The sequence below is a fragment of the Apium graveolens genome, chromosome 2 (assembly GCF_009905375.1).
Source record: "Apium graveolens cultivar Ventura chromosome 2, ASM990537v1, whole genome shotgun sequence".
In the NCBI taxonomy this organism is placed as follows: domain Eukaryota; kingdom Viridiplantae; phylum Streptophyta; class Magnoliopsida; order Apiales; family Apiaceae; genus Apium; species Apium graveolens.
The window spans coordinates 52,452,268-52,467,887 of record NC_133648.1 but is presented as its reverse complement, the minus strand read 5'-3'; the positions used below and the strand labels follow the sequence as shown (position 1 = coordinate 52,467,887).

Genomic DNA, 15,620 nt, shown 5'->3' with positions numbered 1-15,620 from the left:
ATCAGAAGTATTTTACCAAAATAATTTATTAAATTAAATTATCTCAGTTTTAAGTTGTTGATAAGTCTAAAGTTTATACTCGTAGAGAACTCCGTGAGTTATTACTTATCGAGAAGTCATAATAATACTTGTCGAGAAGTCCTTCGAGAAGTCGGAAAAATAACTTATCAAGAACTCACTCGAGAAGTCACAAAATGACTTATCGAGAAGTCTGTTAGACTTATCGAGAACTCAGTTCACTTTAAACTTTTGTTCTTTTTGATTCTGTCGTATGCTAATTTTACATATTAAAGATGTAAATTAACATTTAGACAATTTCCATAGAATTGAAAAATTCCAAGCTAAATTTTGAATTTTGAAAGATAAATATAAAGAGATTTCTGAAATAATTATAACTCGTATTCTAGTTAATTTCCAATTAAATCAAATTAATTTTAATTTATTAGAAATCAATATACTGCAAAATATTAGCTGAGTTCTTGCCTTTAGGATGAAGAATTTAGCATTCCAATTTCACCTACAAGTTTAGTAAAAATATTAGCTAATTATTTTTCTGTTGGAACAAAAATGAGCTCAATGGTACCCTTTGCAGCATGTTCTCTAATAAAATGGTACCTTACATCAATGTACTTTGTTCTAGAATGATTAACTGGATTAACCACAATAGATATAGCACTAGTATTATCACACATAATTGGAATTTTGTGTAACACTAGGCCATAGTTCATTAGCTGATTTCTAATCCAGAGCACTTGAGTAGGGCTGTCAATGGATCGGATTTGGATCGGATCGCCCCTGATCCATATCCTAATCCATGTATTTTTATCGGATTCGGATCGGATCATAGCCGGATTTTTCAAAGCATGATCCATATCCTAATCCGTAGGATTTTTGGTTTTTTCAGATCGGAGCTCCGCTCCGTTATATTTAAAAAAAGGCAGCATTTATAATATGTTGAAATCACTAATAATAACGATTCACAATTAGCAAAAACATGTGTAATTTGAAGCAAACTATTTGACAATACTAGGCTAACTATCCCCTAAATTTAGCTAAAGTGGATGTTAATAAATAAGCAATAGTCAAGTTCAAAATCTTGCATTAAATAATACCAATGCCACAAAATGCTACACAAGCAACAAAATAGTCGAGTTGCATTATGTCTCACCAACTCAAAACAAAACAAGAATAGTTGTGTATTAAGTTAGTAAAATAGTAAGAGTGAAACTCAACCTCTTAAATCAAAGACCACATAATAAAAACATACTTAAACATAACTTACACAACTATCCAGTGGTTTTTATTTATATATATATTCAGATCAGATTTTTTACGGATCGGATCTTGTTAAATCCATATCCTCTGTATATCGGATCGGATTTTTTTCGAATCGGATTTTGTTCGGATCGGATTTTATTTTAAGTGATCCATATCTGCTCCATTGGTTCTCGGATCGGATCGGATCGGATATCTGATCCATTGACGGCCCTACACTTGAGCACAACAACTTCTAGCAGCTATGTATTCAGCCTCAGTTGTGGAAGTTGACACAGAATGTTGTTTCTTGCTATACCAGGATACAAGTCTTTGTTCAAGAAATTGACAGTTTCCACTACTGCTCTTTCTGTTAACCCTGCATCCAGCAAAATCTGCATATGTGTATCCAACAGCTTCAAATTCTGTCCCTTGGGATACCAAAATCCCAAGTTTGGAGTCCCCTTTAACTATCTGAAAATTCTATTCACATCCATCAAATGTGATTTCTTTGGATTGGCTTGAAATCTTGCACACAGACATGTTGCAAACATAATTTCTAGTCTACTAGCAGTCAAATACAGCAAAGATCTCTATAACCTGAAATGTCTACACTTTTTCCTTTCTTATCTTCATCCAACTTTGTATCTATAGACATAGGTGTTGATACAGGTGAACAATTAACCATACCAAATATCTTCAATAAATCTTTAACATACTTGGTTTGGCTGATGAAGATTTCATCACTTTTTTGACTAACTTGAAGTCCAATAAAGTAACTCAACTCTCCCATCATACTCATTTCATATTGACTCTGCATGAGTTTTGAGAATCTTTGACATAACTTTTCATTAATAGAGCCAAAAATGATATCATCCACATAAATCTGAACTAGGATCATATCACCATCATTTTGCTTGTAGAAGAGAGTCGTATCAATAATTCCTCTAGTAAATCCATGTTTAATCAAAAATTCTAACACTGTGTCATACCATGCTCTAGGTGTTTGCTTTAGTCCATAGAGAGCCTTTAGAAGTTGGTAGAAAAAATTTGGAAATTCAGGATCTTCAAAGCCATGTGGTTGTTACACATAAACTTCTTCTTTCAGCTCACCATTTGGGAATGCACTCTTTACATCCATTTGATACACCTTAAAGTTTGAATGTGCAGCAAATGCAAGAAAAATTCTTATTGCTTCAAGTCTTGCAACTGGAGCAAAAATTTCATCATAATCAATTCCTTCTTCCTATGAGTAACTTTTTGCAACCAACCTTGCTTTGTTTCTTGTCACAATCCCATTTTCATCTACTTTATTCCTAAACACCCATTTTGTTCCAATTACACTTCCGTTCTTTGGTGCAGGAACCAACTTCCAAACTTTATTCCTTTTACACTGATTTAGCTCCTCTTGCATAACAGATATCCAATCAGGATCAAGTAGAGCTTCCTCAGATTTCTTAGGCTCAACTTGTGACAGAAAACATGCATTTAAACATTCATTTGTAGTTGCACTTCTAGTCCTCACTCCAGCATTTGAATCACCAATAATTGCTTCTCTCGTGTTAATTATATCCCATTTCCTGGTATGAGTTTGTAGACTTGAATTTTCTGCGTTTTCTTCATCATTGGCATGACAACTTTCTCTTCTTTCTCCCCCTGAGTTTGTGCTATCAAATTCAGGTGTTTGAGATGAGCTTCTATTCTCATGATTCACTTGTTTAATTGACTCTTCATAAATTATGTTGCTTGTATTGCTTCAGCTTCATCTTCAGAATCACTATCAATGTCGAGATTTTCAAATTTAAGGGCCTCAACTTCATTTTCATCAAGACATTCCAAGCTTGGACACTTGTCATCATCAAAAGTCACATATGTGCTTTCCATAATTTTCTTTTGTTCAAGCACATAGACTTTATAGGCATTTCTCTCCAATGAATATCCCATAAAAATTGTTTCAAAAACTTTGGAGTCAAACTTTCCCACATATTCATAATTGTCTTTTAAAATATATCACTTGCTTCCAACCACATGAAGATGCTTCACAGTAGACTTTCTTTTAGATAAGATTGAGTAAGGTGATTTTCCAATATTCTTGTTAATTAGATATCTGTTTTGAGTATAGCATGCAGCGTTAATAGCTTCTTCCCAAAAACTTGTTGGCAGTTTGACATCTTACAGCATTGTTCAAGCAGCCTCTACCAGTGTTCTATTCTTTCTCTCAACTACCCCATTTTGCTGAGGTGTTCTAGTAACTGAGAATTCTTGAACAATGCCCTTGTCTTTGCATAATTCAGTTAAAGTTTCATTTTTGAATTTTGTGCCATTATCACTCTTCAATCTCTTCACACAATTCTGATCTTCCACCTGCTTCACAATCTTCTTGATGTGTTCAATTATGATGTGTGGAGTTTCATCCCTAGAGTGCATAAATTATACCCATGTGTACCTTGAGTAGTCATCCACCATCACAAGTGCATATTTTTTCCTTGAAATTGATAAGACATTTACTGGTCCAAATAAGTCCATGTGAATAAGTTGTAAATGTGCACTTATGGAATTCACAATTTTCCTCTTGTGACTTGACTTCTTCATTTTGCCTTTTTGACAAGCCTCGTAAACTTTATTTTGAGCAAAATCCAGATTTGACATGTCTCTCACTAACTGTTTTTTTACCAGGGTGTTGATTGCCTTGTAATTCAGGTGAGAGGGATTTTTGTGCCATAGATTGCTTTGCTCTACAGATTCCTTGGTGTAGAAGCAACAAATTCCTTCCTTATTTGTTGAGTGTAAATCTGCAACAAATAGGCTTCCCTTTCTTACTCCTTTCAGAGCAACTTCACTAGTCTTTTTGTTGATAATTAAGCATTCTCCTTTGTGAAATATAACATTGAATCCTCTATATGTGAATTGACTGACACTTAGGAGATTCATTTCCAAACCAGCAACCAGTTCTACATCTTCAATGAAAACATTTCCAGAAATTAACTTGCCATATCCCATTGTAAAATATTTGTTGTTGTCTCAAAAAGTCACTAATGGACCGGCCATATCCTCAAACTGTGATAGCAAGGCCTTATCACCTGTCATATGTGTTGAGCATCCACTGTCTATGATCCATATGACTTTTTTCACTTTACGCTGCACACGATGAGGTTTAAGTGTGTTTAGCTACCCAAGCAGTGTTGGGTACTTTCTTCTTATTAATTGAATTTGCAGAGTTAGAATGAGTTGATTCAGAAAAAATGGTGTTCATTGATTGATTTGCATGTTCCATTTTAGCTGCAGACCCAATATTGACTTCTTTGAGGTCTACTCTCAGCTTGTGGCAACTTGTCATCACTTTCATGCTGCAAGGGATGCAATCAAACTTATCATAGAAGGAATAGGGATCTTCAGTCTTTGCTTATTTATATTTGTATGTTCCCAATCTTGACTCACTAACACCCTTTTTGCAAAGGTGAGTTAGGTGATTTGTAGAGCCACATTTCTGACACTGTTTCTTAGGAGCATCTGCAACAAATGCAAAGTTATTGCTCTTATTTATCTCAATCTTCCCATTTCTGTTTTTTTTCTTTTTTCCTGCATTCTCAGTTTTAACTTCCTTGATTGGCTTCTTGGGGGTTTGATCCACCATGGGTTTCTTCTCAGTTTTAGGAGTTGGAGTTGTTTCTGTACATTTCTTCTCATTGTCCTCATCAGCAAGTTCTTACTTTATCACCAATTCAACTTCTTTAAGATTGGCTTCACATGCCTTGAACAGGTGCATCCACTTTCCTCAGTATAACTAGGACATCTTTATTTACAATTATTTTTCCTTTGCCACCTTCAATTTTTCTGTTATTGTTCAATGCATCATAGTCCAAGCCAATAGCTATGTTAGCACATGTCTTGTTCTTCTCATGGTACTGACCAACTAGCTGAGATGCATTTATGAAGGATTTTAGTTTCACCTCATTCTTTTCTATTTTTTCCCTCAACACAGCTTATATCTCAGTAGCACATTTTAACTTGTTCTTTAGATATTCATTTTCTTTCTTAAAAGTTTCAAGCTCAACAAGCTGTAGTTCCAGATATTTTTTCTCAATATCAAGCTTCTCATTTACTTTTGACAGCCTACTCACTTCCTCAACAGTTGCCACTATGATTGTGTGTATGTGAAACATCTCTACACTCATATTTTCAATAGTCTCCTTATATTGACTAGCATTTAAATCAATAGTAGTAAGACTTGGTACCTCTGTTTTTTATGTGGATGACTCTCCTTGTTTCAAGGCCATGAGTGCATAGTTTCCAAACTCCTCATCTTCATCATCATCAGAATCATCCCAACTTTTACCTTATACAATATAAGTTTTACCCTATTGCTTCTTCAAGAGAACTTCACACTTTGCCTCCAACTCAAGATAGGCTTTATCTTTCCTCACCTTTTTAGGCTTCCAGCATTCAGCAGTAAAATGTCCTAATTTATTATAATTGAACTTATCCAGTTCATTCAATTTATAGAACTCATCTTCTTCAAGTTCCAAAATGACTTGCTTTATTGATTTCTTGTTCTTTGGCTCAACACTTGAGGTAGTTGGAATCTGGATTTCTAGTTCATCATCAGATGAATTGTTGTCATTTACAACCAGTGCACTTGATTTATCAACAATGTGCCCTTGACCAGTTCTTAAGGATTTTCTTTGAATCATTTCCAGTTCATATGTTTTCAAAATCCCATATAACACCTCTAGTGTTATCCTGATCAAGTCTCTTCCTTCTCTTATGACTGATATTTTTTGTTCAAGATGGTCAGGAAGAGTGAGAAAAAATTTTAAGTTAACCTCCTCAGCTTCATAGTACTTGTCATGAAGCTGCAAGTCATTAATCAACTTATTAAATCTTTCAAACATATCAGTAATACTCTCCTTTGGTTTTGCCATAAAACCCTCATACTGAGACACCAGTATTCTCTTTTGGTTTGAACTAACTTCCTTTGTACCTTCACACAGTATTTCAATCTTCTCCCAGATTTGCTTGGTTGTGTCACAGTTGATAATATTGTTGTACATAACATTATCAAGTGACTTTATCAAAATTAGTTTCAAACCACTGTCAAGAGAGACTTTTCCTTTTTCAGTTTCTGTATATTTTGAAGGATATTTCGGACCATAATGAGCTGTAATGACCATGTCTCCATCTGTAGACTCTTTATTCCTTTCCATAGGAGTAAAAGGTCAATTTTTCAGAATCTCAATGTACAAGGGGTTGGCCATCCTTAGAAACAACATCTTCTTCTTCTTCCATAATGTATAGTCAGTCTTATCAAATGCTAGTCTCTTTATACTGTTTATCTTTTGTTTATTCATTCTTCCAAGATCTTGATCTGTTTACTTTCAGATTTTGCTGTAATACCACTTGTTAGATATTAAATACAACACAGAGGGGGGTGAATGTGATTTGGATATTTTAGACTTTTTCAAACTATTTTGGATGGTGAACAAAGCAGATTACTTTGTAGATATATTGTCTTTAAACAGAAATAATATAGCATGCACAACAAACACAGTATTTTCAAAACTCACTAAACTTTGTATTAAAATTAAGTATGTCTTACTACAAATTTCTGGGTTATTTTGTAAGTAAAGAACTCAGCTTCTATATTTAGAGAGTTACAAGAAAATCTAGATATGTTTATTACTTATTAAAATAAAGGACTGGTGTTTACTTTATAGATTAATAAACACAGGTTTACACATCATGTAATAAGATGTACTAAACCCTACTTTAAGTTATCTCTAAAACTTTCCATTTCTGGCTTAGTAAATCCTTGCAAATCTTGTAGGTCTGTGACCTTCTTTTGTCAGTTAATCTTGGCCCTTGATCTTCTACTCTTCAAGATGCTTTTGTAGACTTTTTAATCTAAGTGATTAGATCGTTTGTTGATTGATAATCTTGAATATTTAACTTGTCTGCATTTGGTACTTCAGATTCATATCAATATCTCCAGTTTGTTCTATAGAGAACTGACATCTCACTACAAGAAACAGGACAAAAGACATCACCCTTTTAACAACGATTCGAAAAGCCACTGATGTTAAAAGTATTTTGAACATCGGTCGAGTTTTAAATGACGTTAAAGCCTTTTTAGACATCACTTCATATTGTAACCGTTGTCTAATCTTCACTAAAATAAACAAAAAAACGGGTACATCAGTTTACAGAGTAACCGTTGTCTTATCTCTATTTATTAAAAAAAAAAAATGACTTATTATATACATACTCTTGCCCACTTTTATTACAACCTTCTGTTTCAGTTTCCCCTACCCCAAAATTCTAATTCCCCCCCCCCCCATTTGTCCCAATTCTTCCCCTCTTTCACCCTCGACCGCCCTCTCTCTCTCTCTCACTCTCCACCCTCTCTCTCTCACTCACTCCATTACCGTCCCTCTCTCCCTCAGTGTCTCTCCCTCCCTCTTCAAACTTTAACCCTAATTTCACTACACAAATGTCTCTCACCCGTTCCCTCTCTCTCTCTCCCCCCATCCTGCTCTCTCTCACACCTCGCTCTCTCCCTCGAGATTTAACAAAAACCCCCCTTTCTAAGAAGATATGAACCCTAACTGAAATTAGATACAAACTGAGCCAGATCATTTCAACCCATCTTAGGGTTCTTGGTTAGCTTTCAATTAGTAAGATTATGTACTGTTTCTTCATATTTTCTTTATTTTATTTTCATATTTTAAGATTCTTTGGTTTGGTTTTTCATATTTTGTTTTTGGTTTCTGCAGATCTTAAGTATATAGAGTTGGGGAAGCTGCTATGAAGATTGATGTTGATGATTTGGCTGCATTTCTTGCTGATATTGCCGTGAGTTTGTTTGCTCGATTTCATAATTTTAGATTGTTTGAATCTTGATGAATTAATGTTTGATTTTTTGATTAGCTCGATTAAGCGATATATTTGGATTATAGTGAATGTGTACATGTCTTTGGCTTTGATTAATTGATAATTATATTTTTTTATGTAAGAAGTTTAAATGGCTCGTTTTGTATGATATGAATATTGTGGACAACGAGCGATTAGTTTATGAAGTCTAAGCACTTTATATTTGATAATCATAAGTTGTATAATATGGATGGACTAAATTAGGCTGACTGTGTTTTTTCTCTAGCTTGGACAATATGGGAGCTCAAGATGTAAGTAAAGTAGTTGACAAACACCAGGGATATGTTCATTTCACAGTTCTGATCGGTTTGCTATATGTCATCTCTGGATTTGGTGGGAGTTGGCTTTATACTCTATTTATCCAGTCAAATATATTCATGGGTGCTTCTAGTGCACTTTTCGGATTACTTGGCGCAATGTTGTCAGAACTTATTACAAATTGGACTACATATGCTAACAAGGTATTTGACGGACAACCGTTTATGATAGATTTATGAAAACAATGAGTTCTTATTTACAATGATATAAAGCTCAGTGAAGTTATAATTTTTATGTGTTTTTCTAGGTAGCAGCTCTTGTGACCCTGTTACTTGTAATTGTCATTAATCTGGCACTATGAGTCCTTCCAAATGTTGACAACTTTGCTCATCTTGGAGGCTTTGTCACTGGATTTTTGATTGGTTTTGTGTTTCTGATTCGCCCCCACTTTGGGTGGGTCAGCTAAAGATACACAACTCGTGAATATGTTGCGACTTTGACAAAATCTAAATTTAAGATGTATCAGCATGTACTCTGGGTCATTTCTCTGATCCTTGTGATTCTATGGTGAGTCCCGGAAATATGAAGTAGCCATGTCCAATGAAAAGATAGTTTTTTGTTCATGCACACACGCCTTCATGAGGCATGAACCCTTGACCTCTTAATATCAAGAGGAGAGGGGATTGGAATACACGTGGCTAAGCTTTGTAGATAAAAATAAGTCTAGCTGCTAAATATCCATATTTTTTATCATACATTGGAAAGGTTAGTATTAACATAAATTTATAAATTAATAGCTTCTATGAAGATAGTGTCTGGTGAGTATGATTGCACATTAGGAAAGCAGAGCTATTTTTTTATATGATGTGAATTGGAATTGAAGCTTTCGATTATCTGTACCAGGTTGGTCCTTTCCATGGTTATGCTTCTTCGTGGAGTTGATTTAAATGATCATTGTTCTTGGTGCCACTATATGAGTTGTGTACCAATTTCACGGTGGAGATGCAACTCGCAACCTGTTTCATGCACGGTAACTAATCAATTATTTTATTTGCAGAAACTATAACGGGATTAGTTTCTTATATTATGTGGGTTTCAAAGAAATAGGTTGCAGAAACTAAATGATCACCCCGTCAGAGTACAAAACAATCGTTGGGCTAATCTACCTCCTGAATTACTTTATGATGTTATTAAAAGGTTGGAGGAGAGTGAGAATACATGGCCAGGTCGAAAGCATGTTGTTACATGTTCTGCTGTTTGCAAATCATGGAGGAGTATGTGCAAGAATATTGTTAGAAATCCGGAAATTTATGGCAAGTTGACATTTCCAGTTTCTCTGAAACAGGTAGCTCTTTTATTTCTTTGTTTGTGCTTGACTGAGGTTTATAAATTACAAGTACAAGATATTATCAGCTTTAGATAATTATCAGCTTTGTTTTCCATGTTCACAAATTCGAATAACGGACTACTATAAAACTTCAGCTTTATTTTCTAAAATTTAATGTCAAAGTACTATTTGGTCTTCGGTTGTGAACCTGCAAAGCAGGAAAACATCAAAATACTCAAAATTATAAATAACCAAAGTACTAACTGTAATAACCCCAATTTTTGGAAATTTTTGAAACCCTGATGAATAGTAACTTGTGCTGACAATGCTGATTAAGAAAAATTATCAGATCACGATATATAGGAGTACTATTAAGGAAATTCTAAGATAGTATTAGTATTCCATAAATTAAATAAGTGTATGTAAAGATCGTCATAATCCAAATTCGAACACTTTAATTTTTCCCGAAAATCCACCAGATACCGAAAGAATTGAGTATAAGGTAACATGATTAAAAGGATTTTAATTCAAGGATTATAAGAGAGGATCATAAAAGGAATATAAAATATTGAGAAAGGTTTAGGGGAACCCAAGTAATAAGATCCCGGATATGATCGCTCAAACGACGAACGAGAACAAAAGTTAAGCGAACCGTAAAACAAATAAGCGACCAAGAGACAAGCTTGTACAAGAAGCCAAGAATTGTGACATCATCACACCACAAGGAGAAGACATGTGGCAATTGGATGACATAGGAAGGATGATATAAGCATGACAAGGAGAAGTGTTTTGTTGGATGATTCTAGGCCAAGTAAAAGTTACCATGGTAAATTCCATGTAACCAAGCTAAACACCACACAAAAACACCAAGCAAGCAAACAATTTACTTTCTCTCTTTTTCTTCATGAAGCTCTCGGCCCTTTCCCTTTTTTAAAGAAGAAAAATTGCAAAATTCAAGCTTCACTCCATAAACAAATACAAGGTAATTTCCTTAGCTTCTTGATGATTAGATAAGCATATCCTAGGAGTTTAAGCTTCCAATTCTTCATGAATCTCTTCCAATAATTCAAGGAATAAGATGGTGAATAGTAACTTTCAAAAAATAACTTTAGTTTTCTTAAATTTTTATGAAAGTTTAAGGTATACAAGCAAGGATCAAGGTTCTTTTAGGCATTCAAAGCTCTTGTGTTATGTTAAGAAGCTTCAAGAAGGTATAATCTCATACCCTAGACCTACTTTTGAATACTTAGAGTTTTTATGTTTGGTATGGTTCATGAGAATCATGATTCTTGTATACTTAGAGTGTGGTTGGACTTGTAATGAGTTTGAAGTTGTAAATCTTGATTATTGGTTAATGAACTTAAGTATAGATTTTAGTTCATATTTGAGGGTAGTATAAATTGGAAATCTTGAGATTTTGGGGCTGTTGTAGTAAAGTATGGATGGAATTTGGTTGTAATGATGATTGTGGGTTGAATTGTGGATGGATTGGAGTGGTATAAATTTGGTAATCGCGTAAACATAGCCGTCATAATTCCCGATTTACCTTAGACTGCTTTTGTTCTTAACTTCAGGACCCGTAAACTCACTTTTAGGTTTTGACCATTGCCATAATTAGATAGTTCACATTACGAGCTTCGTTTTGATATGTGGTTCGCTTGAATCAGATGTACGGTTTAGGAGAAACGACCGTTTTAAGTAACGGCATTTCGCGAACGAACCATTACCCCTCGCCTTACTTTGAAACCTTGGTTAAGGTCCTTAAATGACTAATTGGAGTATGAAACAATTATGTAAAGTGGATTAGGCAGTTGGCAGGGTACTCGTGAAAGAATCGCCTTAAAATTCTTAATGGTTAATTTATTAAAAATGGTGGAGCCGAGGGTACTCGAGCGACTAAAGTGAATCATTACGTGACCATAAGCGAACGTTAGGGTTCAATTGGTTAAAGTTTAGTTTCTTAAGCGACCGGGGTTTAATTCTGACTTATGTTGTTGTTCATAGGTTATCGGACTCACTCTAAGCTTAAGTCTATCCGGGAACACTCAGGCAAGTTTTCTACCCGTTATACTGTTGTTGTAATGTATATATGTATATGCAGTATCTTGTGATAAGTGCATGATTGTTATTAGCAAATCTTGCGATATATTGGAGCATGTTGATCTGGTATATATGCATGTCTATTTCGTAATCTTGATATCTAATTGTTGATTCAAATGCTTATAAGTTGCATAATACCTATGCTAGAGATAAGCAGTAGTTGCGTATACCCTTAGTATAGGGGACCCAAAGGTGAACATTTTCTAAACCGGGAGTCGATGTTCCCGAGTATAATATATATATATATATATGAATAGTTTTCAAAACTATTAATCGAATAAGGTTTATTCGATAACTTTATTTTACTTAATGAATATTATTTGAATATTTATTCGAGGACTTATGACTCCGCTTATTTTACTTAATGAATATTATTTTGAATATTCATGCGAGGACTTATGACTCGGCTTATTTTATTAAATAATATTCATTATTTTATTAAAGAATAATGTTTCGATAATCAAACTTATTTTCGATTATTCAAATAAAGATCATACTTTCGTATAAGTATATCTTTGGTTAATTATTATTATTCATTTCAAGTATAAGTTTTAAAACTTCTACTTCAACTATTTTTATAAAGATTATCCTTTATGGGAATATTATTTAAACAATAATATTCAGATATTTTCTAATATATTGGGACTGATTTATTTTATTAAATCAGCATTACACCAAACATTCTTAAAAAATGTTTTTGAGTCTTCAAAATGATTTTAAAAGTTAGAGCGGATCCCAAAACTCGTTTTTAGATTTAAGATCTTCCTTTTGAAGGGGATTTAAATACTCGCTTAAAAATCTGAGGGATCCAGCTCCGTGATGTATTTTTATATTCGCAACAAGGTTGTTGTTTTGATAAAAAGGGTTTTTGATTACTTACCCAACACTCGGGAAGTAAAATTCTTGGAATGAGTTTAATCCATTAACAGGCATCGCCTGGGAAATATCGGTGAGCTTTCCTTTCCAACTAGATACGGCTTCTTGGTGGAGCCGTATCAACAAGTTGCTACTTGGGGAAAGGGGGGACGAACTTTACATTTCAGAGTCATGGATTTCATCTGAACTAGGAGTGGCGTAAGTGGTCGAGTGGCGCCGGCCCAGCCTTATTATATTAGCCCAAATGGCCTGGAAGTTCCGCTGAGATGGTCCATTCCTTAGGAGTCCAGGGTTCGGTTGACAAGTAAATCCGACTGTTCTCCTCTACATGTAGAAAATGGTGGGGTTGCACTACTGCGACTGATCATCGTAAGTGGTCTTCCTGGCGCGGCAAACTCCCGTAATGAGTTCATCATCCAATTAGATATTTCTGCAATACTACCCATAGCACTTCGATAGAAAGGCTAAGGCTGGGCGATTGTTGAGTGTTGGCAGGATCGAGTTTTCAAAATGATGTTTTCATCAAATAAAGTATCTCGTAACTTCATTTCATTTTGATAATATTTCAAAGATTGAATCTATTCAAGTCTTATCTTGTAGTCTCATCCGTGTGATGAACTTTTGAAACGGATTATACCTTGAACGGTGGTAGTTCAAGTAGTATTCGGAAAAGATATAAGTATATTGGAGTATTTCGTAACTTCACCTTTTCAACTTATATCTGGTTAATGATTATCTTATACATGACAAAGATTTTCAGAAAAACGTTGAGACAAGGTTAGATATAGAAGATCACCTTGCAATGATATTTTTATACAGTTATAAACTGGAACTCTGTGTATATTATACATGGCAGAGGTTTCAAAGATTTTGGAAAGTATATATACATATATACTAAATATTTTGCGACTTGGTCGCATTAAGAGATCAAACTTGGTTCAATTCTTCTTGACCAAGACTTTCATGAGTGCTATGAGAATGCTCATATATTGTTATTCATTATACATATTATTTTGGTGGGCTTGTTGCTCACCCTTGCTTTCTTCTTTCATCACAAAACAACAGATGGACAAGATGAACATGACCAAGCTCCCAATTTGCGAGCGGATAGGAAACATTCCGCAGTTTCCTGTAGGTGTTGATGTCATTGTAGCTGAGGTAGGAATTACCAATAGGCTAGGCTTTCAACTTCTGATATACCATACTTATGTATCTATATGAATTGTAATAATGGCAAAGAAATGTAAATTTATTCAGAAACCCTTTTGAGGTGTAATGGCTTATAATTGTGGAATAAAACGACTTGTGTTATTTTTGGTATTCATCTCTGAGACTATAACTTGTGGTGTGTGTGTATATTGTGGGGTCACAGTACGCAGTAGTTGGTTGTTTATTAAGATTAAGTGTTATTAAGGGAAATGGAACTCGTGACAACCCGGATCCCCGGCCCCGGATTTGGGGGTGTTACACTAACCTTATTTATTGACTCTTGCTTCCCTGAATTGATATTTAGAAAACTTTTGCTTCCTAAACATGTAAAAAGAAAAGACTAGCTATAAAAAGCAGCCAAATATGCGTATTATGTAGGAACTTAATGGAGTCTGATCTAGCAACTAGACAGACTCCCAGCCTATAGAACTAATTTTGAGTTATTACTCTTATTTGTGTTGTGTTGTGTGTTTGTACATGAGCATGCCTTTGGGATTATAAACTAGTTACTTATGCACACAAAAATAATATGGAAAAATTCTCGTCCATCCTTGGCTAAAACCGAATCAATTCTTGTGGTTTAAATAATTCAATACCACTTCACTTAATAGATGACAGGCATATACACATACTTCTGTATTATTAATTTTTTTCAGTCAAACATGTCCTTATTAGTGTGGTTATTTAGAATATTAATCTGAAAATGGCGGAACCACTGAGAGTTTCATAATTACAATCTAAGTAGCTAGTGTTAGATATGCACTGTATGCAACAACAGGGCTATAGGAGCATCTTATTCTTTTACTTTCTTTCCTTTTCTCATCTTTAATGTTTATAATCTCAATCTGATTGTATTGATGTTCTTGTACACTAATACCCTTTATATTTTTGAACCTGCTTTGCATGTTTATAAATAAAATTCCATAAATTTCTGAATGATTACTAGAAATGTGAAGTTGATAATGTCAAATACCCTTTTTCGAGTTTAGGCCGGCCCTGTTTCATTAGAGTGTGTCAATGTGTTGCTGCTCTATCCACTGAGACACACCACTTAAACTCGCAGACTACTTCAATATACCAGGTGTCTTCACCATTGGGAGTATCCCAGATAGCCCCTCTGGCAGTGGTGGTTCTCTCAAGACTTCTGTAATAGCCGCTGATTTTAGAGGATTTGTTGAAGTTGTATTTGAGAACTCAGAAGATAGTGTGCAGTCATGGCATTGAAGGCCACCACTTCTTTGTTATGGGGTAAGTTTGTTATAATAATCCAATCTATGCTTCTCAATATTTTTGCTCTCAAATTAAAGCTGACTGGTATTGATGAATGGGGGTGAGTGGTTACCTACAAGCAGAGAAATTATGTTGTTCAGGTTTGTAGCTCTAATATTACGAATAAGTTATACAGTTTATGGCTGATAACACTAAATCAGTATCCTAGATAATAGAGTAGAACATAATCAGTGTCCAAGATAATAGAATAGAACATTATGATTTTTTATCGATACAATTTTCAGTGCAGTTGTCAATATTGGTGTTGCACTCTTCCTGTTCAAACAGTTGGCTGGTATAAATGTTGTTGTATATTACTCAACTTGTGTTTTCTACAGTGCTGGTAAAGTCTCTTATTTTACCAGTGCTCTCGTTAGGACATCAAGTAATTTTATTTATG

The 15,620-nt window shown here is 34.5% G+C and overlaps 1 pseudogene; it reads left to right on the top strand.

Annotated features, from left to right (window-relative positions):
* Positions 1–8,417: 8,417 nt before the first annotated feature.
* Positions 8,418–15,175, top strand: LOC141689678 (RHOMBOID-like protein 1; annotated as a pseudogene).
* Positions 15,176–15,620: the final 445 nt, after the last annotated feature.